The sequence below is a fragment of the Macaca mulatta genome, chromosome 8 (assembly GCF_049350105.2).
Source record: "Macaca mulatta isolate MMU2019108-1 chromosome 8, T2T-MMU8v2.0, whole genome shotgun sequence".
NCBI classification, from domain to species: domain Eukaryota; kingdom Metazoa; phylum Chordata; class Mammalia; order Primates; family Cercopithecidae; genus Macaca; species Macaca mulatta.
Window position 1 is genome coordinate 114003559 of NC_133413.1, and position 27108 is coordinate 114030666.

Here is a 27108-nt window from a genome sequence, read left to right on the forward strand (position 1 = left end):
CAGTTAATGACATCAATTGAGATTAAGTGCAACTAAGTTTACACAAATTGTAAAAAATGTAAATAATGTTATCAGAGTTTTTTCTTTTTATGTTTTGTGTGAAAAACACATGTTATTATACCTAGGCAACAGTGGATAAAAGTGTTTTTGCTCTCCAATTTCTTTTTCAAAGAAGTACTTTTTTTGCTCAGACAGAAAGCAGTTATAGGTGGAATATTTATAATGAACTCAAAATGATTCTTGTATTTATCACCATATTTTTATTTCGGAATTGAGTTGATACTTTTCTTCAAGAAGCAAATTTCAGAGAAGCAATGAAACACCTTTTCCCTTTGGATTTAGGAAGGGTCTATCTATCTATCTATCTATCTATCTATCTATCTATCTATCTATCTATCTACAGTTATACAAATATAGTCATTCTCTAGTGTCAATAACAAGCTACAAATGTAATTTTTACATATTTTAATCTCAGTCTCTAATATCAAGATTATTTTATTTTGTGAACGGAGTAATAATGTCAGCTCTGAAGATTCTGTATCTAGCGACTACATAAATTTTTCAGGAGGAGTCCAGGCACGGTTGCTCATGCCTGTAATCCTAGCACTTTGGGAGGCCAAGGTGGGCGAATCACGAGGTCAGGAGTTTCAGACCAGCCTGCCCAACATGGTGAAACCCCGTCTCTACTAAAAACACAAAAAATTAGCTGGGCATAGTGGCGCATACTGTAATCCAGCTACTCAGGAGGCTGAGGCAGGAGAATTGCTTGAATCTGGGAGGCAGAGATTGCAGTGAGCTGAGATTGCGCCACTGCACTCCAGCCTGGGCGACAGAGCGTGAGATTCTGTCTCAAAAAAAAAAATTTTTTTTATTTTTTATTTTTCTGGAGGGAAAGACTCTCTTAATTCCCTTTTCAATACAGTTTCAGTTATGGTGGCATCATGAAACAAAGACATTTGTATTAAAGATGTGTATTACAATAGAGAGAAATAAAAGGTATTCAATTAGGAAAAGGGGAAGTCAAATTGTCTCTGTTTGCAGGTGACATGATTGTATATTTAGAAAACCTCATTGTGTCAGCCCCAAATCTCCTTAAGCTGATAAGCAACTTCAGCAGAGTCTCAGGATACAAAATCAATGTGCAAAAATCACAAGCATTCTTATACACCAATAACAGACAAACAGAGAGCCAAATCATGAGTGAACTCCCATTCACAATTACTACCAAGAGAATAAAATACCTAGGAATCCAACTTAGAAGGGATGTGAAGGACCTCTTCAAGGAGAACTACAAACCACTGCTCAACGAAATAAAAGAGGACACAAACAAATGGAAGAACATTCCATGCTCATGGATAGGAAGAATCAATATTGTGAAAATGGCCATACTGCCCAAGGTAATTTATAGATTCAGTGGTATCCCCATCAAGCTACCACTGACTTTCTTCACAGAATTGGAGAAAAACTACTTTAAAGTTCATATGGAACCAAAAAAGAGCCCACATAGCCAAGACAGTCCTAAGCAAAAAGAACAAAGCTGGAGGTATCACACTACCTGACTTCAAACTATACTACAAGGCTACAGTAACCAAAACAGCATGGTACTGGTACCAAAACAGGTATGTAGACCAATGGAACTGAAGACAGGCCTCAGAAATAACACCATACATCTACAACCATCTGATGTTTGACAAAGCTGACAAAAGCAATGGGGAAAGGATTCCCTATTTAATCAATGGTGCTGGGAAAACTGGCTAGCCATATGTAGAAAGCTGAAACTGGATCCTTTCCTTACACAGTATAAAAAATTAATTCAAGATGGATTAAAGACTTAAATGTAAGACCTAATACCATAAAAACCCTAGAAGAAAACCTAGGCAGTACCATCCAGGACATAGGCATGAGCAAAGACTTCATGACTAAAACACTGAAAGCAATGACAACAAAAGCCAAAATAGACAAATGGGATCTAATTATACTAAAGAGCTTCTGCACAGCAAAAGAAAGTATCATCAGAGTGAACAGGCAACCTACAGAATGGGAGAAAACCTTTGCGATCTACCCATCTGAGAAAGGGCTAATATCCAGAATCTACAGAGAACTTAAACAGATTTACAAGAAAAAAAAAACAAACTCATCAAAAAGTGGATGAAGGATATGAACAGACACTTCTCAAAATAAGACGTTTATCTGGCCAACAAACATATGAAAAAAAGCTCATCATCACTGGTCATTAGGGAAATGCAAATCAAAACCACAATGAGATACCATCTCACGCCAGTTAGAATGGCGATCATTAAAAAGTCAGGAAACAACAGATGTTGGAGAGGATGTGGAGAAATAGGAACACTTTTACACTGTCGGTGGGAGTGTAAATTAGTTCAACCATTGTGGAAGACAGTGTGGCAATTTCTCAAGCATCTAGAACTAGAAGTGCCATTTGACCCAGCAATCCTATTACTGGGTATATGCTTAAAGGATTATAAATCATGCTATTATAAAGACACAGGCACATGTATGTTTATTGCAGCACTGTTTACAATAGCAAAGACTTGGAACCAACCCAAATGTCCATCAGTGACAGACGGGATTAAGAAAATGTGGCACATATACACCATGGAATACTATGCAGCCATAAAAATGGATGAGTTTATGTCCTTTGCAGGGACATGGATGGAGCTGGAAACCATCATTCTAAGCAAACTATCACAAGGACAGAAAACCAAATACTGCTTGTTCTCACTCATAGGTTGGAGTTGAACAGTGAGAACGCATGGACACAGGGCAGGGAACATCGCACACCGCGGCCTCTTGGAGGGTGGCAGCCTGGGGGAGGAATAGAATTAGGAGAAATACCTAATGTAAATGACAAGTCGATGGGTGCAGCAAACCAACGTGGCACGTGTATACCTATGGAACAAACCTGTATGTTTTGCATATGTACCCTAGAACTTAAAGTATAATAAAAAAATGTGTGTTAGAGATTCTTTCATAGTTGATAAGTGTGATTGGGTGTTTAATGCTCATTTGAGATGTTCCTCCCTCAAACCTTGGTATGATATTTGCACATTACCCATCTGGTGTTAAAAAAAGAAATGTGTGAAAGATAAAGGATTAATATTGATAAAGAGCTTCATGTGACTTCTGGCGTAAAGTCTCTTTTAGCCAGTAGTTCAGAAATGGTTTTGAGATATGCTGTGAGTCTAAAAAGAATGAATCAAATATCTGATATATTTGAGATAGGTTTGTAATCTTTCTCAGCATTGTCTTACTGATTTCTATAACTAGTGATGTTACAAACTTAATTGGATATTAGATAATATGGGGAATAATCCTTAGTATTCTACCCCACGCTGACTTTCCAGCTTCTTCTATTGTATTTTCCTCCCTGTTTTCCCCCCATGCATACCTTATTCCAAATGAGAATACTTTCAACTTCCTGAATTTTCCATTTGCTTTCATACTTTGCATATGAAAAAATGTAAGCCTGAAATTTATCCTTCATTTTATGCCTGTCACAATTTTGCATGTCTTTCATGGCCAAAACACTTAAAAACTAAAAAATATTTTTCTTCTATGAAGTTTTATCAACACCGTTCACAACTAATGCCTCTTTTCCTTGTGCTCCAGTAACATTTTTCTTATATATTAATACTTATCTAGTACATGTTTCAGTTGACTTGTTAAAATAAAAACTTTAGACAAATTAAATTTAACAGAGTTTAATTGAGGAAAGAATGATTCCTGAATCAGGAATCCCCTAAATCAGAATAGGTTCAGAGAGACTTTGGCACTGCCACGTGGTCAGAGAGGATTTCAGGACAGGAAAAGGAAATGATGTGTAGAAAATTAAAATGAGGTACAGGAATAGCTAGATGTGTTAAAGTTCAGCATTTGCTACAGTTGAACAGTTGGCCACCTGTGGCCAACTGTTGGCTGAAACTCAGTGATTGGTACAAGAATAAGTTGCAGTCTGTTTATACATCTAGTTAGATTATGGTTCAGTATGTACAGAGAAACCTTTAGACCAAACTTATAATGAGGGCAGTTTTAGGCTAAGCTTAATTTAACAATTCCCTTCATTTGGTCAACCTGAGAGGTTGACGAAAACTTTATGCATTGACATCATTCTTTAATGATCATTCTTTAAGTACATGGTAAATGTATGTACTTGGTCTCAAATCTCACTAGAACATAACAGAACAGTGGGTTTTGTAAGTCCTTGTAAACAGGACTTTAACTTACTTTTTTGGTAAAAGATAGCCTAGAGGAGACTTCCTTATTATGCTGGAATGTCCTGTTTTCAAGAGAGAAAATAATTTCTGGTCTTTTTTTGGGGGGCTATCTGCGTCTTTAAAGTTTCAATTTGATTATGTCACATTTAGCATGAGTGACTCCATTTTGATTTGATCCGGTCTGGTCTGTTAAGGCCTAGTGTATGAGCTCAGTCCAAAACAATGACCTCCCATAATTTTGTTTAACTCACCCCTTTTGGTCAGGTTTTTACTTAGGTGAGAGTGTGACCAAAGCTTGGGTCATTAGCACTACTCTTAGTTACCATCATTTAGGGTTTCCAGTGACAGTATGTCATTCATAGGTTATGGTGTTCTCATAATCATGCATTTCTTTGAGTTTTTGTTGTTCTATTTGAAAAGAAACCATTTGACCTTCTATAGATGACTGTATGCAAACATTTAAAACTTTTGAGAAAATACAGTGCACCAGGGAGACTACTATTATGACTGTCAGGAGGATAATACCAAGAGTTTGGAGTATACCTTAGCCAGGATCCTCATGAACCAAACCAGCTAAAATCAAAGATCAAAGAATAAGCTAGATAAAGTATCTGTTTGTTTCAACCAAGCAACCTATTTGTTAATCCCCTACAACAGAATCTGTATAATACCTAATGTATGTATTATGTGCAACAAGAAGTGTCAGTAACTGCACAGATACTTCTCTGTTCAGCAGTAAGTTATAATTTTATATCTAGCATAACTTTAGCAAGATAACTTAAAGAAGCTTTTTGTGCAGCCATAGCCTTTGCAGTAGAATCTGCTGTAGAACCTGTTATAAGGAATACATTTTTAATAATTGCCTCATTTACTCCAAACTGTGTCAAAAGAGACCACCCATCTTCAATAGGGAAGGCCTTCTGGCAGTTTTCTCTTTAACTGATGATGTAGGTTAAGAGAGTGGACCACTGTTCTGTTTCTGACAGATTATGAAGCAACAAAGGTATCATTAAAATTTCTTGAACACGTTTTTTTTTATCTTTCATCTGTCAAAACATAGGTTGTCCATAAATAAGGTTGGCTGCAAAATCCCCCACAAATAAAAGCATACTTCATGAGTGCACACAAACCCCTTTTCCAGTTGTATTGTTCATAGAGGTATAAGCAAGGAAAATTTTAAGAAGTAAGAGTTTCATGATAGCAGAGAAGTCTTGATCTGTGATCTTGTGAAAGCTGTCTGCATCTGGAATGTCATCTGCTTCTAGGGATAAACTTCCATGGTTAGCTTTACCTTAAGGTCTCCAATGGGTGTATAGTTCCAAGAGTCTGTAGGGGCTCTTCTGAGTTGTGAGATTACAAGCTCAAGGTTCACAGTCCCACAGTTTTGTTGCAGTGTGGGTTGCAAGGGCAGTCTTTCCTTGATATTTCCAGAAGACCAGATCTCTGAGTTTTAGATCACCTGGGTTTTATTGTTTATGGTTTTCTTTGTTGGTAGACCATGACAAGCTTTCTTTAACCTGGTAAAAATACACTTTGGCATAATACGTTAAAGCCTGTTAGAGTTTAGTCATATTAGAGTGTAGGAGTGGAAGATACATGAGGTTCTATTATTAGGAGCATAGGCCTTCCAGTGACTATTTCATAAGGGATCAACTTATCTTTTCCTCTGGAACTTGATCTGATTGTTATCAATCTGCAATATCTTTGACCAAGGCAACCTAGTTGAATTAATTAGCTTTGTCTAATGTTATTATATTTGTAATATCTTATTTAACTATTTTACTTGTCCAGTGAAATAAGTACCTTTATCACTAGAGATTTTTCCAAGAATGTCCCATGAGGCAAATACATTTTCTGATAACCTTTTAGCTACTATTATAGAATTAGCCCTCTTGTATGAGAAAGCTTCTATATAACCAGAATATATGCACTGAAAACAACAATGGAATGAAATCTCTCTATGTTCAAATGGCCCATCAGGTAGCAGAAATATACCTGAAGTATATTTGTCACAAGTCATTTTGGTAATTTAGAAGAGTCACCACACCAGTATGTGAGTGTGTGCGTGTGTGCATGTATGTGCACGTGTGTGTATTCTATTTGGATCATTTTATCTCCTCCATGATGAGTCATGGAGTATTTATTTACTTATTTATTTAGAGATGGAGTCTTGCTCTGTCACCCAGGTTGGAGTGTGGTGGCACAGTCATAGCTCAGTGTAGCCTTGAACTCCCAGGCTCAAGCAATTCTCCCACCTAAGCCTCCTGAGAAGCTGAGATTACAGGTGGAAGCCACAATGCCCAGGTAGAGCTTTTAATAATGGAGGTTTAAGGACTTAAGAAGTACCAGGTGACTGTCCAGCCTCTCTCTGTGAGTCTACACTTAACATTGGATTTCCAAATCAAGTGTGTAGCATTGTTTTCTAGATGGATTATCATAGTTTATTAATCTGTGTTTTCATGCTGCCAATAAAGACATACCCAAGACTGGGTAATTTATAAAGGAAAGAGGTTTAATGGACTCATAGTTTGATGTGGCTGGGGAGGCCTCACAATCATGGTAGGAGGCAAAATTCACATCTTACATGGTAGCAGGCAAAGAGAGAATGAGAGCCATGCACAAGTGTTTCCCCTTATAAAACCATCAGATCTCGTGAGACTTATTCATTACCAAGAGAAGTGTATGGGGGAACCCCCCCCATGATTCAGGTGTCTTTCCCTGGGTTCCTCCCAAAACATGTGGGAATTGTGAGAGCTACAATTCAAGATGAGATTTGGGTGGGGACATAGCCATACCATATTATTTCATCCCTGGCCACTTTCAAATCTCATGTCCTCATATGTCAAAATCAATCATGCCTTCCCAACAGTCACTCAAAGTCTTAACTCATTTCACCATTAACTCAGAAGTCCGCAGTCCGAAATCTCATTTGAGACAAGGCAAGTCCCTTCCACCTATGAACCTGTAAAATCAAAAGTAAGTTATTACTTCCTAGATACAATGGGGGTATAGGCATTTGATAAATACAACCATTCCCAATGGGAGAAATTGGCCAAAACACGGGGGCTACAGGCCCCATGCAAGTCTGAAATCCAGTGGGACAGTAAAATCTTAAAGCTCCAAAATGATTTCCATTGACTCCATGTGGCTCACATCCAGGTCACACTGATGCAAGAGGTGGGTTCCCATAGTCTTGGACAACTCTGCTCTGTGGCTTTGCAGGGTACAGACCCCCTTCTGGCTGCTTTCGTGGGCTGGCATTGAGTGCCTGTGGCTTTTCCAGGTGCACGGTGCAAAGCTGTCAGTGGATCTACCATTCTGGAGTCTGGAGGATGGTGGCCCTCTTCTCACAGCTCCACTAGGCAGTGCCCCAGTGAGGACTCTGTGTGGGAGCTCCAACCCCACATTTTCCTTCTGCATTGCTATAGTAGAGGTTCTTTATGAAGGCCCTGCTCCTGCAGTAAACTTCTGCCTGGACATCTAGGCGTTTCCATACATTCTCTGAAATCTAGGCAGAGGTTCCCAAACCTCAATTTGTGACTTCTGTAAACCCTCAGGCTCAACACCAGGTGGAAGCTGTCAAGGCTTTGGGCTTGCACCCCCTGAAGCCATAGCCCAAGCTGTATCTTGGCCCTTTTTAACCATGGCTAGAGCAGCTGGGATGCAGGGCACAAAGTCCCTAGGCTGCATACAGCCTAGGCCCAGCCCGCAAAACCATTTTTCCCTCCTAGACCTCTAGACCTGTGATGGGAGGGGCTGCTGCAAAAGTCTCTGACATGCTCTGGAGCTATTTTCCCCATTGTCTTGGCAATTAACATTTGGCCCCTTGTTACTTAAGCAGATTTCTGCATCTGGCTTGAATTTCTCCTTAGAAAATGGGTTTTTCTTTTCTGTTGCATCATCAGGCTGCAAATTTTCTGAACTTTTATGCTGTGTCCCTTTTAAAACTGAATATTTTTAACAGCACCCAAGTCACCTCTTGAATACTTTGCTGCTTAGAAATTTCTTCTGCCAGGTACCCTAAATCATCCCTCTCAAGTTCAAAGTTCCACAAACCTCTAGGGCAGGGACAAAATGTTGCCAGTCTCTTTGCTAAGAAATAAGAGTCAGCTTTGCTCCACTTCCCAACAAGTTACTTATCTCCATCTGAGACTACCTCACCCTGGATTTCATTGTCTATATCATTATCAGCATTTTGGTCAAAGCCATTCAACAAGTCTCCGGGAAGTTCCAAACTTTCCCACATTTTGCTGTCTTCTTCTGAGCCCTCCAGACTGTTCCAAACCTCTGGCCTGTTATCCAGTTCCAAAGTTGCTTCCACATTTTCAGGTACCTTTACAGTAGCACCCCACTCTAATGGTACCTGTTTGCTGCATTAGTCCATTTTCATGCTGTTGATATTGACATGCTTGATACTGGGTAATTTATAAAGGAAAGAGGTTTAATGGACTCATGGTTCCACATGGCTGGGGATGTCTCACAATCATGGTGGGAGGCAAAGGCACATCTTACATGGTGGCAGGCAAAGACAGAAAGAGAGCCAAGCAAAAGGGGTTTCCCCTTATAAAACTATCAGATCTTGTGAGTCTTATTCACTACCATGGGAATAGTAGGGGGGAAACCGCCCTCATGATTTAGTTATCTCCCACCGGGTCCCTCCCAAAACGTGGGAATTATGGGAGCTACAGTTTCAAGATAAGATTTGGGTGTGGACACAGCCAAAGCATATCACATTGGTAATTTGACTTGGATCATAGAGTTCATTCGAATAGCACTTCTTAATAATTTCAGTGCTGGCTGATTTATTATGAAAATCTGGCAAAGTATTTTCTTGGTATTCAATTAATTATTGTCCTCCTTGGGTTAGCAGTTTTATAAATCAGTTAGTCTTTTCATTGGAGTGCTAGGAATCCTTACTTAGTCCAAATGATACGATCCTAAAGTCATCAGAAACCTGTATTCAAAGGTGCTTCTTATGGTCCTTTCTACCCTTTCCATGAACTTCCTTGAAGACACAACACTTTAGGATTTTATTTGCTTGTAAAGAGTTGTTTTAAAATGTATCAGAATTAAGCACTTAACTGGGACAGGAATTAATATGATCATGGTCAAAGACACAAGTGAGAAGAAAATTTGGTTATTTCTGTGGCCTATAATAACTTAACATAGTAACTATAGTTATGACTGATTTCCTACCAAGATATAACAGGATTTTAGGAATCTCATACAATTTTGGAACGTATATTAATAACATATTCATAAGATAACTCAAAGAGGGTAAAACATTTCTTATTTGACAGTGCTTCCCATAGGCCTTTTTTTTTTTTGTTAGACGGAGTCTTGCTTTGTCGCCCAGGTTGGAGTGCAGTGGCATCATCTCCACTCACTGCAAGCTCCACTTCCCAGGTTCATGCCATTCTCCTGCCTCAGCCTCCCAAGTAGCTGGCACTACAGGTGCCCGCCACCATGCCCAGCTAATTTTTTTATTTTTAGTAGAGATGGTGTTTCACTGCGTTGGCCAGGATGGTCTCGATCTCCTGACCTCGTGATCTGCCTGCCTCGGCCTCCCAAAGTGCTGGGATTACAGGCGTGAGCCACTGCACCCAGCTTCCATATGCTTTAATATACCAAATAAGCCTGTTCATCTTTCTCTTGAATGTTTCGGGGTCCCTCTGTAGCATTCCAAAGTAGTTTGAGGTCACAAAAAGACAACTTTTAATTTGAAGTTTGATTTGGGGAAGCATATCAAATATGTCAAAGATTTAAAACAATTAAAATAGGATCACTAGTCATTGTAAATAATATTTATTTAGCCAAAGGATAAATAAAAGGTTTTAAAAAGCAAAAATCTGTTTTCAGTTTTCCAAACAATCTGGAGACCTAATGAAGACAATATGGGGCAGTATCTGTGTCTGCCTTTCTCTTCTATTGTTTTTTTTTTTTTCCCACAGTTTACTCAAATGTTGAACAGAAATTTATCTACTATCTCTTATTAATATTATATGAAAATCTTGTTCAAAATAGAAAACCAAATGTTACTTATTAACAGATAATAATATTATCAATTGTATTAGGCCATTCTTGCATTGCTATAAATAAATACCATTGATTGGGTAATTTATAAATAAAAGAGTTTTAATTGGCTCACAGTTCTGCAGGCTTTAAAGTAAACATGGTGCTGGCATCTGCTTGGCCTTTTAGGGAGGCTCCAGGAAGCTTACAGTCACAGTTCAAGGTGAAGGGGGAGCAGGCCATTGCAGGAGCATGGCTAGAACAGGAAGAAGAGAGGGTGGTGGGGAGAAGTGCCACACATTTTTTAAAGATAACCAGAGTTAGTGAGAACTCACTCACTATAGTGAAGATAGCACCAAGACACGAGGGATCCAGCCCCATGACCCAAACACTTTATACTAGGCCTCACCTCCAGTACTGGGGATTACACTTCTACATGAGATTTGGGTAAGGACAAATATCCAAACTATATTATTCCATCCCTTGTCCCTCCCAAATCTCATTTCCTTCTCACATGGCTAAATACAATCATGCCTTCACAACAGCCCCCCCAACATTGTAACTTGTTCTATTGTTTAAAGTCCAAAGTCCAAAGTTTCATCTGAGACAAGGCCAGTCTCTTTTACCTATGAGCCTGTAAAATCAAACAAGTTATCTACTCCCACAATACAAGTGGGGTATAGGAATTGGGTAAACATTTTATCCCAAAAGGTAGAAATTGGCCAAAAGAAAGGGGCTCCAGGCCTTATGTAAGTTTGAAACCAAGCAGGGCAGCCATTAATTCTTAAAGCTCCAAGAAATCTCCTTTGACTCCATGTCCTGCATGCAGGACACACTGCTACATGAGGTGGGCTCCTATGGCCTTGGGCAGCTCCACCCCTGTGGCTTTGCTGGGTACTGTCCCTGTAGCTACCCTCATAAGTTATTGAGTGCCTGCAGCTTTTCCACATGCAAGATTCAAGCTCCCACTGGATTTGCTGTTCTGGAATTTGGAGGATGGTGGTCCCTTTCTCACAACTCTACTAGGCAGTGCCCCAGTGGGGATTCTGTGTGGAAGCTCTAACCCCACATTTCTCCTCTGCACTCTCCTACTAGAGATTCTCCGTGAGGGCTCCACTCTTACGAGGCTTCTGCCTGGACACCTGTGCTTTTTCATACATCTTCTCAAATCTAGGAGGAGGCTGCCAAGATTGCACTCTGTGCCTGCAATCTTATGTGGAAGCTGCCAAGGCTCATGGCTTGCATTCTTCAAAGTGTCAGCTCAAGCTGTGGAGCAGCCAGCGTGCCAGGTGCCATGTCTTGAGGTGCCGCAGGGTAGTGGTTTCTGTTCTCCTAGGCCTCAGTGCTGGTGATAGGAGGGCCTGCTGTGAAGGTTTCTGAACTCCATCAAGGTTTTTTCTCCATTGTCTTGAATATTAGCAGGTGGCTCCCATTTAGTAATATAAATATCTCTAGTAAATTGTTGCTTCACAATCAGCTTGAATTCCTCTTCCAAAGAAGCTTTTCCTTTGCCACATGGCCAGGCTGCAGATTTTCCAAACGTTTAGGTTCTGTTTCCTTTGAAATATAAGTGTTGACTTTAGATTATTCTTTGGTCCCACATGTGAGTATAGGTTGTTAGAAGCAGGGAGGCCACATCTTGAACTTTTTGCTGCTTAGAAATTTCTTCCTTCCGATACCCTAGGTCATCACTCTGAAGTTCAAACTTCCACAGGTCCCTAGGACATGAACAGAATGCAGCTAAACTCTGTGCTTAGGCATAACATGTGTGACATTTATTCCAGCTCCCAGTAAGGTTCTCATTTCCATCTGAGACCTTGCCAACCTTGATTTTAGTGTCCATACCACTGTCAGCATTTTGGTCACAACTGTTTAATCAGTCCCTAAGAAGTTCCAAACTTTCCCTCATCTTCCTGTCTTATTTTGAGCCCTCCAAACTCTTCCAACATCTGCCCATTACCCAGTTCCCAAGTTGCTTCCTCATTTTCAGGTATCTTTATAGCAATGCCCTATTCCTTGGTACTATCCATATAGAAGTTAATATTGCTAAAATCTTGTAAGCAAATCCATCCAATCTCGGTCAGCTTTCGACCACACAAGATTTTCATAAACCTTTTATATCTCTTAGAAATATTTAAGTCTTTTTATGTTTAATTTTTTTAATATATCTATATCATTTTTACTCTTTTAATTTGAAGCAACCTTTAAGTAACTTCTAGATGGGCAGAATTGATTTTCTCAACAAACGCATATTTTTATCCCTCTACAACTTTTCTCACTAAAAACATATCTTACTTTTTTAATACACTCTGTATACAGAATTGTTTTTCCTATATCTAGTAGTTATAGTTATACACATTAACTATAATTTTAACTCTGAGTAACCCTAGTTTTTAGTGAAGACCTAGCATAAGTAATTTTGAACTGTTTTATATCAGCATTTGCAGATGAAAATGATTTTATGATTTTTAGAATTATGTTTTCTCAAATTTTTGTTTATTAATTGATTTAAATGTTTAGCATTTTTATGTAACATAAAAATAAGATGCCAAAGCATATGACCTTGAATTTATGTTTAATAATTAATGTTTCAGTATTTTAATCTACTTACAAATGAATCATTTTTTGATTATTTGTTACTTAATTTAATATAACATGATTTGAAGATTTTAAGTTACTGAAAAGATTAAATGATTTTCCTGCCTCAGCCTCCTGAGTAGCGGGGATTACAGGCACCCGCCACCATGCCCGGATAATTTTTTGTATTTTTAGTAGAGATGGGGTTTCATTATCTTGGCCTGGCTGGTCTTGAACTCCTGACCTCAAGTGATCTGCCCGCTTTGGCCTCCCAAAGTGCTAGGATTACAGATATGAGCCACCAGACCTGGTCCTGAAAAGAATTTTGAAATGTGACCCTCTCTAAAGTCTTTCCTAGTAGTCCTGGGTCTTAGGTAGCCACATGGCATCCTGGATGGCTATGAAGGCCAGGGCCCATCTGGGTCCTGAATTTACATATTAGGCATAGAACTCAGAAGAGAAGACAGCTGTGAAGGTGATTCCTGTTCCATGCAACCCTTTGCAGAATGGCTAGGAGGCAAAAGTGGACCAGGGAGGAAGGGGCCATAATGGGCTTGACTCGGCCCTGCAGCTGGTGGTCTAAGTACTTGAGGACATATCTTCAGGTCCTACCTTGAATGCCTGTCCAGATCCCAGAACCTAGAGGCTTGAAACATAAACATAAGTTCACTGTCAAATTAAACAAGTATTAAAAATATTAAGGAAGCACCTGTTTTATGACCTTAAAACATGTAACAGAGATAGCATAAGTCTGTCTGACCAGTACACACAGGCAGAGATTACCGAATTATATTTAACTGACAATTTTGAAGCCAATTTTGAAGACAATTAAAGTTGTTTTACCAACAGTTTTACAACTACTTTTATTTACCAAGTATTAGCACATGCACATAACACATATAGACTTACAGACATACAGACACTCAGACAAAAGCATATCTTTTAGCTTTTATAAAGAATTCTGGTTTGTGGACTTTTAAATAGTTTTTCTTTTCCCTATTTACTCTATCAGTCTTCCAATTACCTGTTTTTTGTTTTTTGTTTTTTGTTTTTTTGTCCTAAGCAATTATTAGTTAAGCAACACTTTGTCTTTTAAAGTGATGACTCTTAGGTGAAAAAAAGGTAGAAAATTTATATGTGAAAAGCACAGAGCTGAGACTTTAGGCCTAAATATTGTATCTCCATTTATTCAAACCAAGGAAAAAAGGTACATAAAGACCCATTTAAGACAAAATGGCCAGAAAACTACCTTAAACAAAGGTAAGACTTGTTATGTAAATTTAAAACAATGGTAAGAGTTTCTAGTGACCCAGTCTTCCCTTTCATACACCCTTGCAAATGGAAATTTCCTTATAGATGTAAACTTTTTTTGCAAAAGGGTTTTTAATATAGACTGCTAAATGCCAGAAAGGTATATTTTCAAAACAATTTAGTTCAATAGGTGGTCTTTTAAACTAAGCTATTGTTTCTTAGCTAAAATTACTGAGCTCAGGGTAGAGCCCCTCAAGTAATAGGGCAAAGAAAACCTTTATGCCTGGAGTTAGCATTTATAGCTCTTAAAAAGAAGCAAGTCTGCTTTACCTGAGGGCCTACCTTTTATAAACACTTTATCCAGAATAACTTTCTTTTTCCCTTGAGAACAGGATAGTAATTAAGCCAAAAGTTAACAGGTTCAATTCTTATTAACAATTAGTTGCTAAGCTTTTTATTTGCCTTTTAAACAGTCTTTTTTTTTTTTTTTTTTAAATAAAGAGGGAATAACAATATTGAAATATTTTTAGAAGCTTCTGCATATCAATAGGCATATCTGGGTAAGCCTAATTCAGGAGCCCTCATTTTAAAATATACTTCTTGGCTGGGCATGGTGGCTTACACCTGTGATCCCAGCACTTTGGGAGGCCAAGGCGGGTGGATCACTTGAGGTCAAGAGTTCAAGAGTAGCCTCGCCAACATGGTGAAACCCTGTCTCTACTAAAAATTCAAAAAAGTAGCTGGACATGGTGGCGCATATTTGTAATTTCAGTTACACAAGAGCCTGAGTTAGGAGAGTAGCTTGAACCCGGGAGGCAGAGGTTGCAGGGAGCTGAGATTGTGCCACTCCACTCCAGCCTGGGTGAGAGTAAGACTCCGTCTTAAAAATAAATAAAATATACTTTTTAAAGTGTAGTGTTGTTCATTTGGAATGTTTCAGTGTAATTTTAAATTACCTTTAGTAAGATTTTGCCATTTCTCCAAGTGTTTCCTGCTTTTGGGGCTTAATAGTTATACATGTAAATGTAGGTATAGTTGGAAGTTGGTGTTCTCAGTTCTTTAGAAATTAGGATTCCATTTGCACATGGAATCTTGGCTTTGCCTCTCGGATCCCCTTGATCAACTTGGCCAATGATTTTTTCCACTTAAGTATGTAAAAAAAAAAGAAACAAAGGGGATGGTACACAAAAATCTTTGAGAACTCCTGAAAGCTGGGGTTCACATCCCCTTCCATATTGCCATTTACTGCCAGTTTCTACCTGACCTAGTCAGACACCTTAGGCCTCTAACTGGATTCAAGCCAGATAATTATCAGATAGAGTGTGATCTGGGACCCAGTTTAGTTTCTGTCATGACTTCTGAACCCAGTTCAGATAAAAAATTTGCTCAAACAAACTTAGATAGCTCAAAACAGAAATCCTTGGATTTTAAGAATCCAAGAGAGAACTTACCCATAGTCCCCAGTTTCTGTGAGAGCAATGGACACAATGGCCAAGCAGGTACTTTGCTCGGTTACTCAGTGCTCTTGGGGCTCACTAGAAACTCTATTTTGGTTCCCACTTCTGATACCATGTGTTAAAATTAAAAATTTTGGACAAATTAAATTGAACAGTTTAATTGAGCAAAGAATGATTTGTGACTCAGGTAGCCCCCCAACCAGAACAGAGTCAGAGAGACTCCAGTGCTTCTGTGTGGTTGGAAAAGATTTTTGGACCAAAAAAAAGAAGTGACATACAAAAATATAGAAGGGAATGTATAGAAGGAGCTGAATTAGTTACGGTTAGGTGCTTGCCTTATTTATTCTGTATGTATGTGTGTATGTATGTATTTATCTATCTATGCTTCACTGAAACTCAGTGATAGTTACAAGAGTAAGTTACAGTCTGTTTATACATCCATTTAGGTAACAGTTCACTATGTAACTGTACTCCAGACAAATGTATGACGAAACCCTTAGGGCAAACTTATAAGGAGGCAGCTGTAGGCTAAACTTAATTTAATAGAGTTAATTATATTTGTTTCCATGTCTGTCTCCTATCTATGCATGTCCTTATCTATCTTATTTTACTGATGACAAGAACAGGGTAATATTCAGCTTTATATTTTTCTCTATCATGTATCAAATAGTATATACACAATACATATTTGTTTATTCATTATTAATGTAAACATTCAGTAAATATTTATTGAGAACTTGACTGTGAGCCATGTATTATGCTAGTCACTGGGATAAAATGGAAAGCAAAAACAAAGCAATTCTCATGACTTTTCTAATTAGAGAGGTAGAGATTAATGAGAGAATTACATACATGAACAAAAGGTGCAACTGCAGTAAATGTCATATAATAAGTGCTTTGACAATATTTAACAGAGGGATTTAACCTAGTCAGTGATGTTAAGGAATACCTCTCCAAGGAAGTGATATTGAAGTGCATGAGAATAAGGAGGAGTATGGAAGTATGGTTATATTAACTTCATGACATTGTTAGAGAACTTGCTTTTTCTTTCTTTCTGAAACAACATATAGAACATGGAAATATTTCTTAGAGGTCCTTAATCTGTTTTGTATATGAATCCGTTTGACAGCCTGGTGAAGCCTATTGACTCTTTCTCAAAATGTTTTTAAATGCACAAAAGATAATACATGCAATTAAAAATGAAATCAATTCAATTGAGATACCAATCTATTCATGGACTATCTGGGGGTGGATCACAAGTTAAGATAGAAAAATTTGAGTTAAAAGAATCACCTGTAATCCATACAGGTGGTTACTGTTTTTTTGAGGATTGGCAATAAATGCAGGTAGATGTTTTTAGGTGGTAAGACTCAACACTGTGAAGATGTCAATTATCCTAAAAGTAATCTATAAATACAATGCAATTTTAATAAAAATCCCTCTAGGATTTCCAAGAAAGTTGGATAAAAGTGTTATAATATTTATATGGAGGAACTGATTTTACAAATAGTAAGTTTCCATGAAGAAGACCAGAGGCAAACCCATTTTACCAGATAGCAAAGCAAGTTACAAAGCCAGAATACTATATATCCTGAAATATATGGATTCTCCCCTTCCCCTGAAACCATCCCTCTAGTAAAAGGAAACTGCTCGATTTGACACCTCATAAATCTTATCTTATGAGGAGCTCTTAATTTCTTTATTTTGAACTACAGAGAACTGCTTGGAGAGAACATATTATCCTGAAAGGACCTCAGACAAATCTAGTTTTGTATACCTAGGCCTATAGAGAAACAAGAAATTTAACATCATTCAGGAAATTCACAGTGGTATGACCTCACAGTAGCAAGTGTTGGAAATCCTAGTAAACAAACTTTTTAAAAGATTACTTTAAAAAGGAGTAATATAGGTAGTTAACTTTTGGAGAATATGAAAACACACTTATAATATGAATAGGGAAACAACAACAACAAAACTATGTGGCTGGTAAAAAAATTTCCAGGAACAACAGTAAACATGAATTGAAAAAGTTTCATTATTTCACAGAACTCAGAAGTGAAAAAATGTTTACTTTAGAAAATACTGATTTCATTGAGTTTCCTTAGTGATGAGGCAGACTTTGATATAGAAGATATACATGAAAAATTTAGATACAATAACTTTATGAGATAAGAAAGTAGAAAAAACTTTCTAAATTTATGTTTATTTAAATATTTATTTGTAAAAAAAGTTTTAAACTAATTTTATGATTATATCTTTGCCTCTTTTATCTGCATCAAGAATTTGCAAAATATGACCTGTAGACCAAAATCCTGCCTGCTGTCTGCTTTTGTAAATAGCATTTTATTGGAATATAGTCAAACTCATGTTTTAATATTATTAATGGTTACCTTTGCATCCCAGTGGCAGAGTTGAGTAGCGACAGAGACTGTATGGACCACAAGGCCTAAATTACCTACTATCTGGCGCTTTACAGAAAATGTTTGTTGACTTCTGATCTACATCACTAGAAAGTTATATATTCAAATTTATATATTTAAGATTTTTTTCATCTTTAATTTTATTTAGAGTTTGGTTGTTATTATCTTGTTCTTGAGTAAAAGCAGACACAAACACCATTGAAACAGAATGCAGAGTTCATAAACAGACATATGCATATATGGGAACTTAGTATATGATAGATTGAGATCACAAATCAGTGGAAGAAAGGACAAACTAGCTAGTATATGATGCTTGGAATTTAGAGTCTCCATATGGAGAAGATTGACATTAAATCCCTGCAACACAGCACATATAAAAATAAACTTCAGATTGATTAAAAGTCTAAATATGACTGGTAAAATTATAAAGCTACTAGAAGAAACCACAGAAATTTTTGGTGCCTGACTTAGGGTTAGGTAAGGTTGTTCTGTTCTGTTTTATTTTGTTTTATATAGCCAGCCACCAAAGCCACAAATGATGAAGGGAGAAATTGCTGTATTTGACTACCTCAAAATTAAAGGTTTCTGTTTAACAAAATTAACAGTCTGAGAGAAGAAATTTCCTATGTTCAACTATGTATATATAGGCTATATAGTATATACTCCCTGCATATCAAGAATAATAATACAGGAAATCCAATCCAGTAAAGGTTATGAATAGGCAGTTCATAGGAAGGGCAGTCAAACTGGCTGGATTTCACGGAAATCAGAAAACTATGAACTAAAAAATGGGACATCAATTAATACCCATCAAATCAGCAAAAATTTTAAAAGTTGAATAATAATCACACATTGGCAAGGATGAGAGAAAACTAGAGTATTTATACTTTGCTTGCAGGTGTACTAACAGGGTTAATCCATTTGGAAGAGCAGTTTAAAAGTATCTAGTGAACATTAGTATGTACATCATATTTCTGCATAAATGCCCTAGAGAAAACTTTATATGCACTTAACAAATATGGCATAGATATGTTAAAGAGTAATGAATTATAAGGGCCAACTTAAAGAAATGGATGAATAAAATGTGATTATCCAAACGGAAACATTATACAGCCATTAAAATGCATGTACTAGATGCAGCAGCTATAGGGGTAAAGAGCATGAACTCTTGGAACAACACTAAATTTGGATTTGGCTTTTACAGTTTACCAGCTGTTTAACTATGAGCCACATAACTTGTCTGTAGAATAGGGACAATAATATGAATAACGATAATACTATCTGTTTACCTGATACATAATAAGTACCATGCATATTAGCTATGGCTTATCTATTTAGATTTTAATATAAAAATGTAAAATTGAGTGACAGAAATAGATGGAAATAAGTAAATGGCACATGCCATCTATGCAAATATACAAGACTGGTTTCCTCAGGGAAGGGAGATCAAACTGGGGAAGGGAAAATAGTTAAATAGAACAAGAGCCAAGCATGGACCAGTGCTACCAAGGGTATGATCAATTATATTATGGATACCTAAGGTTTTAAAAAAGAGAATTTTAAAAAGTGTACATAGCAATCCATTCATTCATTCTAGACAGAGGCAAGAGCATGTATAAAATACAGACTAAAATGGGATGAAAGAAAAAGGATGGAAAGAAAGACTTTGGCAGAAGGTGGGAAAAGAAACTGCAAAAAAATGAAGTTAAAGATGTGTATAGTATATGCAAGGTTTTGTAGGTCCTCATAAGATTTTTCTTCCTAAGAACAATTAGCAGTGAGAGAAGAATAAATCTTTTTTTAAGTAGAGATAATTTTTTTCTGTAGTGTACAGAGTAGATTGAAGGGAAGAAGCATGGATGTGAGTAGCATAACTAGGAGACTGTTCTCTGGATTAGGTGGAATTGATGTTAGCAAGACCTATAGTATTGGCAGCATATAATGGAGAGAAGTGGAAGGATTCAAAGCACGTGTAGGATGTAAAATTGAAAGGACTTACTGGTAGATAAATTATGCATTTGAGGGAGAGACACAATTCCAGAATCATTCTAGATTTCAGACCTGTATAATTGAATGGTGGCACCATTTACTGATACAGGGAACAATGTTCAGGACTTTATGCTGCTTCCACTCTAACAGAAAACTGAAGGCGAGTGGGCAGGTGTGAAGAGATCACATGGTTAAAGAGGAAGCAAGAGAGTAAAACGAAGGAAGCCAGAGTCTTTTTGACAACTCACTCTTGTGAGAACTAATCCATTTTAGTGCAAGAATTCACTCACCCCCAAGGAAGAGCATTAATCTGTTCATGAGGTGTCTGTCCCATAACCCAAACAACTCCTAGGCCGCACCTGCCAACACTGCCACATTGGGAATCAAGTTCAACATGAGTTTTGGCAGGGACATTCAACCCATAGCACTTGGTAAATTGTCTAGTAATCCAGTGTCTCTGGAACTGAAACAATATTGCTCTTTCTAATTTTTCTGTCTTGTTTTTTCTCCCAGTGGGGTTTAGTCATTTACTGAGAAGCATCTCAAAGATAAGAAGTGTATCAACAGTGTTGCAGTGGAAATGTACACTATGGCACAAATGTACAAATATGTGTCATATTTCTACACTTGGAAAGATGATTCTTCTAAATGGTGGGAGAAGCTCTGATGCAGAGCTCATTCATTTGTGGGCCTGAACCTCCTGTAGTGGTGCTTGTTTTGTGTTAGCAGAGCTTCACTTAAACCTGGTGTGAGATTATCAGGGAAAAACAGGGTATTATCTGAAGTGACAGAAAAAGTTAATAAAATTGGTTTTAAAAGTTTTCATTGATATTAGGTGTAGAAAGGAAGTATACTTTTGTGATGAAGTAGATATAAGGACTCCTGGAATTTTATCTTTTAATTTACTGGCTGACTTCAGGTTAGCACTTTGAAATCTAACTTTTCTTAATGTCAGGTTTTTTGAGCTATAGTTTATTTACAGTAGAATTCACCTCTTATGTATGCAGTTGAGTGAGTTTTGACAAATATAAAATCTATCAGTATAATCAAGACATAGACTATTTCCTTTACCCCAAAAGGTTTCTTGTGCCCATCACTCTACTCCAGCCCCTGGCAACCATTAATCTGATTTTGCTTTTCCCAGAATGTCATATAAGTGAAACTATATCATGGAGAAGTAGGCAGTCTATGGTACACAAGCCAGTTCTATCCCACTGCCTGTTCGTGTATAACCAGTAAGTTAAAAACAGTTTTTTACACTTTTAAATGGTTGATTAATTTTTTTAAATTTATGATACTTTGTAATTGTAAAAACAACATAAAATTCAAATTTCAGTGCCCATAAATAAATCTTTACTGGAACACAGCTACACTCATTCATTTATATATTGTTTATGACTACTTTCTTTTCAAACTTTTTTTTTTTTTTTGAGATGGAGTCTTGCTCTGTCCCTCAGGCTGGAGTGCAGTGGTGTGATCTTGGCTCACTTCTGCCTCCCAGGTTAAAGCAATTCTCCTGCCTCAGCCTCCCGAGTAGCTGGGATTACAGGTGCCCACCACCATGCCGGCTGATTTTTGTATTTTTGGTAGAGATGGGTTTCACTATGTTGACCAGGCTGGTCTCGAACTCCTGACTTCAGGTGATCTGCCCACCTTGGCCTCCCAAAGTACTGGGTTTACAGGCGTGAGCCACTTTACCTGGCACATACTTTTTATATCCTATTAAAAAGATATTTTCCTAACCTATCTAAGAAGTCTTTCCCAAGACCCAAATCCCAAGGTCACAAAGATTTTCTTGCATGTTTTCTTCTAGAAGTTTTATAGCTTTAGCCATTATATTTAGTTTTGCAATTCATTTTGAGTTAATTTTTGTATAAGATGTAAGATGCAAGTTGAGATTTTTGTTTTTTACACTTGGATTTTCAATTACTATTTATGTTAGTCTGTTTTGCATTGCTATGAAGAAATACCTGGGTAATTTTTAAAGAAAAAAGTTTTATTTGGCTCACGGTTCTGCAGACTGTACCAGAAGCAAAGTGCTGTCACTGGCTTCTGGTGAGGCCTCAGAAACCCACCATTCATGGTGGAAGGCAAAGAGGAAGCAGACATGTCACATGGCAAGAGAGAGAGCAAAGGCAGGGAGTAGTTCCAGACTTTTTAAAACAACTAGTTCTCCTGTAAACTAGCAGAGCAAGAACTCACTCTATTAGCATGAGGACAGCACCTCATTTATGAGGGATCCACCCCCATGACCCAGACAGCTCCCAACAGGCCCCACCTCCAACATTGGAGATCACATTTCAATATGAGATTTAGAGGGTACAAAACATCCAAATGATATCATTAGTTTTACATGTAAATTTCTAATTGCTTAAGAGACAATTTTTTTTTTCTCCATTGAATTACTTCAGGACCTTTGTAAAAAATGTTAATGATCACTAAGTATTGTACCACTCCTGGACTTCCCATTGCATCCATTGATATGTATCTTTATCCTTTGTCAATACCATGTTTACTTGATCACTACAGCTTTTATAGTAAGTCTTCAAATCAGGTACTTTGAGTCTTTCACCTTTCTTCTTTTTTAAAAAAAATTTTGTTTATTCCAGGATTTCACTTTTTCACATAAATTTTAGAGGTAGCTTGTCAATTTTTAATAAAAAACAATACTGGGATTTTTATTGGGAATGGCATTGATTGAATAGATTGATTTGAAGAGAATTGTGATCTTAACAATTTGAGTCTTGCCATTGGTTAATGTGGTATATTTTTCCTGTTATTTAGGTCTCCTTTGATTCTTTTATCAGTGTTTTATAGTTTTCACCATAGGAAGCTTGTTCCTATCTTGTTAGAGTTATACCTGAATCTTTTTTCTTTTTTTCTTTTTTGCTGTTGTTGCAGACTGTTTATAAAAATATTCATTTTCAATTGTTCATTACTACTAAATACAAACGTAATTGTTTTTTGTATATTTATCTTGTATCCTGTGACCTTGCTAAATTCATTTAGTTGTTACAAGAGGTTTTTTTTTTTTTTTTTTTTTTTGCTTGTTTCTTTGAGATTTTATACAAAGACAAGTAGGGCAACTGCAAATAGTTTTCTATTTTCCTTTCTAATCTGTAAACTTTTTATTTTCATTTTATTTTCCTGCCTTAATGTAGTGGCTACAATTTTCAGTTTGATGTTGATTAGAAGTAGTGAAAGAGAACACCTTGCTTTATTACTGATCTTAGGGGAAAGCATTCAATTTTTCACCATACAGTGTGATGTTAGTGGTAGACTGTTTTACAGGTGCTTTTACTGTGCTAAGGAAGTTTCTGTCAATTCCTAGTTTGCTAAGCAGTTGTGTGACATGCTTTCTTAGCACATATTTAGGTAATCATATTAATATGACAGATTATATTGCTTGAATTTAAAATATGTACCCAAACTTACATTCCTAAGATAAACATCACCTGTTTGTGAGATACTACTCTTTAACACATTTTTGGATTTGATTTTCTAATATTTTTAGTGTTGAGGATTTTTACAAAAACTCTGCTTATGAGAAATACTTTATTGGTCTATAATTTCTTCCAGTATCTTTGTAATTTTTTTAAGTGATGGGGTCTTGCTTTGTTGACCAGGCTGGAGTACAATGTGCAATCATAGCTCTCTGCAGCCTTGCATTCCTGGGCTCAAGCAATCCTCCTGCCTCAGCCTCTTGAGTAGCTGGGACTACAGGGATATACCACCATGCCCGGCTTCTTTGTGTGGTTTTAGGGTCAGAGTAATACTGGCATTAAGAGATTAGTTGGGAGATGTTCCATCCTCTGTTTTCTGGGAGAGACTATGTAGAATTGGTATTATTTCTTCCTTCAGTGTTTGGTAGCATTCACCAATGAAACCATTGAGAACCAGAGTTTTAGATTTGGAAGGTTCTTAAACTATGAATTAAAGTTATTTAATAGATATAAAGCTTGTCAAGCTATTTTTTTTTTTTTTTTTTTGGTGAATGAGGTATGCTAGTTTCTGTCTTTCAAAGGAAGACATACATACATATGGGCATACGGTTGCTTATAGTATTCCTTTGCAGTCTTTTAAATTAATTTAGATTAATTGTGACTTCTGTAGTAATCTCTGTCATTCTTGCTGTAGGTAATTTGTGTCTTGTTTTTTTCATCATTCTAACTTGAGGTTTATCAATTTTAGTGATTTTTTTCTTGAATTTTAAAAATTTTTTAAATTTAATTTTAAATTAACAAAAATTGTGTATATTTATATAACATGATGTTTTCAAGTCTGTATATGTTGTGGAATGATTCAATCCAGCTAATTACCATATGCATTACCTCACATACTTATTTTTGTGGTGAGAACACATTAAGTCTACCCTCTTATGATTTTCAAAATACAATATATTGTTATTTACTATAGACACCATGTTGTACAATAGATCACTTGAATCTCCCATCTAACTGAAATTTTGTATCCTTTGACCAACATCTCCCTAACCTCCCATACCCCAGTCTCCAGTGATCATAATTCTACCCTCTACATCTATGAGTTCAACTTTTTAAGATTTTACGTGTAAATGAGATCATGTAGTATTTGTCTTTCTGTGCCTGGCTTACTTCACTTAATATAATGTCCTCTGAGTTCATCTGTGTTGTCACAAATGACAGGACTTCTTTCTTTTTTAAAGCTGAATAGTGTTCCATTGTTTGTATATAACACATTTTCTTTATTGATTCATTCACTGATGGATACTTACGTTGATCTATATCTTGGCTATTGTAAATAATGCTGCAATGAACATAGGACTATGGATATCTCTTCAACATACTGGAGTCTTTACGGTTTACTATAGATAAGATCGTGTTGTCCACAAACAGAGACAATTAAATTTCCTTTTCAATTTGGATGCCTTTTATTTCTTTCTTACGCTTAATAGCTCTTGCTAGGATTTCCATTACTGTGTTGAATATAAGTTGCAATAGTTGGCATCCTTGTCTTCTTCTTGATCTTAGAGGAAAGGTTCCAACTTTTCACCATTGAGTATGATGTTAGCTGTGGGTTTGTCATGTAACACCTGTATTGTGTTGACATATTTCTTGTATACCTAATTTAAGAGTTTGTTTATCATGAAAGGATATTGAATTTTATCAAATGCTTTTCCTGCATCTATTAAAATGATCATACGGTTTGTGTCCTTCATTCTGTTAACGTGGTGCATCACATTGGTAGAATTGTATATGTTGAACTATCTTTGCATTCTGAACTGTCAAGGAATCCAACTTAATCATAGTGGATGATCCTTTTATATGTGCAGTTGAATTCAGTTTGCTAGTATTTGGTTGAGGATTTTGCATCTATGTTCATCAAGAATATTGGCCTGTAATTTTATTATTTTTGTGGTTTATTTTCTGGCTTTAGTATCAGGGTAATGCTGGCCTCATAAAATGAGTTTGGATGCATTCTCTTCTATTCAGTGTTTTGGAAGAGTTTGAGAAGGATTGTTATTAGTTCATAGCAGTGTCTTATGATCCTTTGCATTTCTGTGGTGTGAACTTTAATGCCTGATTTCATTTAGAGCAGCCTCCTTTTTCTTAGTGTAGCTAAAAGCTTGTTGAGTTTATCTTTTTAAGAAAACAACTCTTAGTTTTATCTTTTCTATTTTTTAAAATTTCTGATTTCACTGATTTCTGCTCTGGTATGTATTATTTCCCTCCTTCTACTAACTTTGGGCTTAGTTTGTTCTTCTTTTCATAGTTTCGTTGGTCGTAATTTTAGGCTGTTTATTTTGGATCTCTCTTCTTTTTTTGATCTACCCATTTATTGTTATAATTGTCCTCTTAGAATTGCCCATGCTGCATCACATATATTTTGGTGTGTGTTGTTTCCATTTTTCTTTGTCTCAAGGTATTTTTTTAACTTGCGTTTTAATTTCTTCTTTGACCCACTGGTCATTCAGGAGCATATTGTTTAATTTCCATGTGTTTGCATAGTTTCCAAAATTTCTCTTATTATTGATTTCTAGTTTTATTTCATTGTGGCCAGAGAAAAATACTTGATATAATTTTATTTTAAAAAAATTTTTTAAAGGTTTGTTTTGTGGCCTAACTTATGGTCTGCCCTTGAGAATGATCCATGTGCTGAGGGGAAGAATGTGTATTCTGCAGTCATTGGATGAGATGTTCTGTAAATACCTATTAATTCCATTTGGTCTGTAGTGCAGATTAAGTCTGATGTTTCTTTGTTGATTTTCTGTCTGGATGATCTGTCCAATGCTAAAAGTGGGGTTTTGAAGTCTCCAGCTATCATTGTATTTAGTTCTATCTCTCTTTTTAGCTCTAATAATATTTACTTTCAATATCTGGATGCTTCAGTGTTTTGTGCATATAGATTTATAATTGTTATATTCTTTTGCTGAATTGATCCCTTTGTCATTACATAATGACCTTCTTTGTTTCTTTTTATAATTTTTGTTTTGAAATCTATTTTGTCTGATACAAGTATAGCTACTCCTGCTCCTTTTTTGGTTTCCTTTTGCAATAGGAAATCACCTTGAAGGTACAAAACTCGCTAGTAATTGTAAATGCACAGAAAAACACAAAATATTATAACACTGTGATTGTGATGTATAAAATACTGATATCTTGAATAGAAAGATTCCTTTTTCCATTCTTTTATTTTCTGTTTATGTGTATCTTTATAGGTGAAGTGTGTTACTTTTAGGCAACAGATCATTGGGTTTTCTGTTTGTTTGTTTTAATACATTCAGCTACTCCATGTGCCTTTTTTTTCTTCTTTCTTTGAGATGGAGTCTTACTTTGTTGCCCAGGCTGGGGTGCGGTGGCGTAATCTCAGCTTACTGCAACGTCTGCTCCCTGGGTTCTAGTGATTCTACTGCCTCAGCCTTCTGAGTAGTTGGGGTTACAGGCATGTGCCATGATGCCCAGCTAATTATTTTTGTATTTTTACTAGAGATGGGGTTTCAGAATGTTGGCCAGGCTAGTCTCAAACTCCTGACCTCAAGTGATCCTCCCACCTCAGCCTCCCGAAGTTCTGGGATTACAGGCATGAGCCACCTCTCCTGGCCCCATGTGTCTTTTGATTGGAGAGTTTAGTTGATTTACATTCAATGTTAATAAGGATTTACCCCTGCCATTTTGTTTTTTATGGTTG

General features: G+C 36.7%; 1 protein-coding gene and 1 non-coding gene across 6 annotated transcripts in view; both read left to right on the forward strand.

Annotated features, from left to right (window-relative positions):
* RIMS2 (regulating synaptic membrane exocytosis 2) overlaps positions 1-27108 on the forward strand; it is a 747502-nt gene that overhangs the window by 147695 nt on the left and 572699 nt on the right. The window lies entirely within an intron of this gene.
* Positions 2984-3083, forward strand: LOC114680531 (small nucleolar RNA U13). The gene has a single exon (XR_003732745.1). It is a non-coding gene; the product is annotated as a small nucleolar RNA U13 (small nucleolar RNA).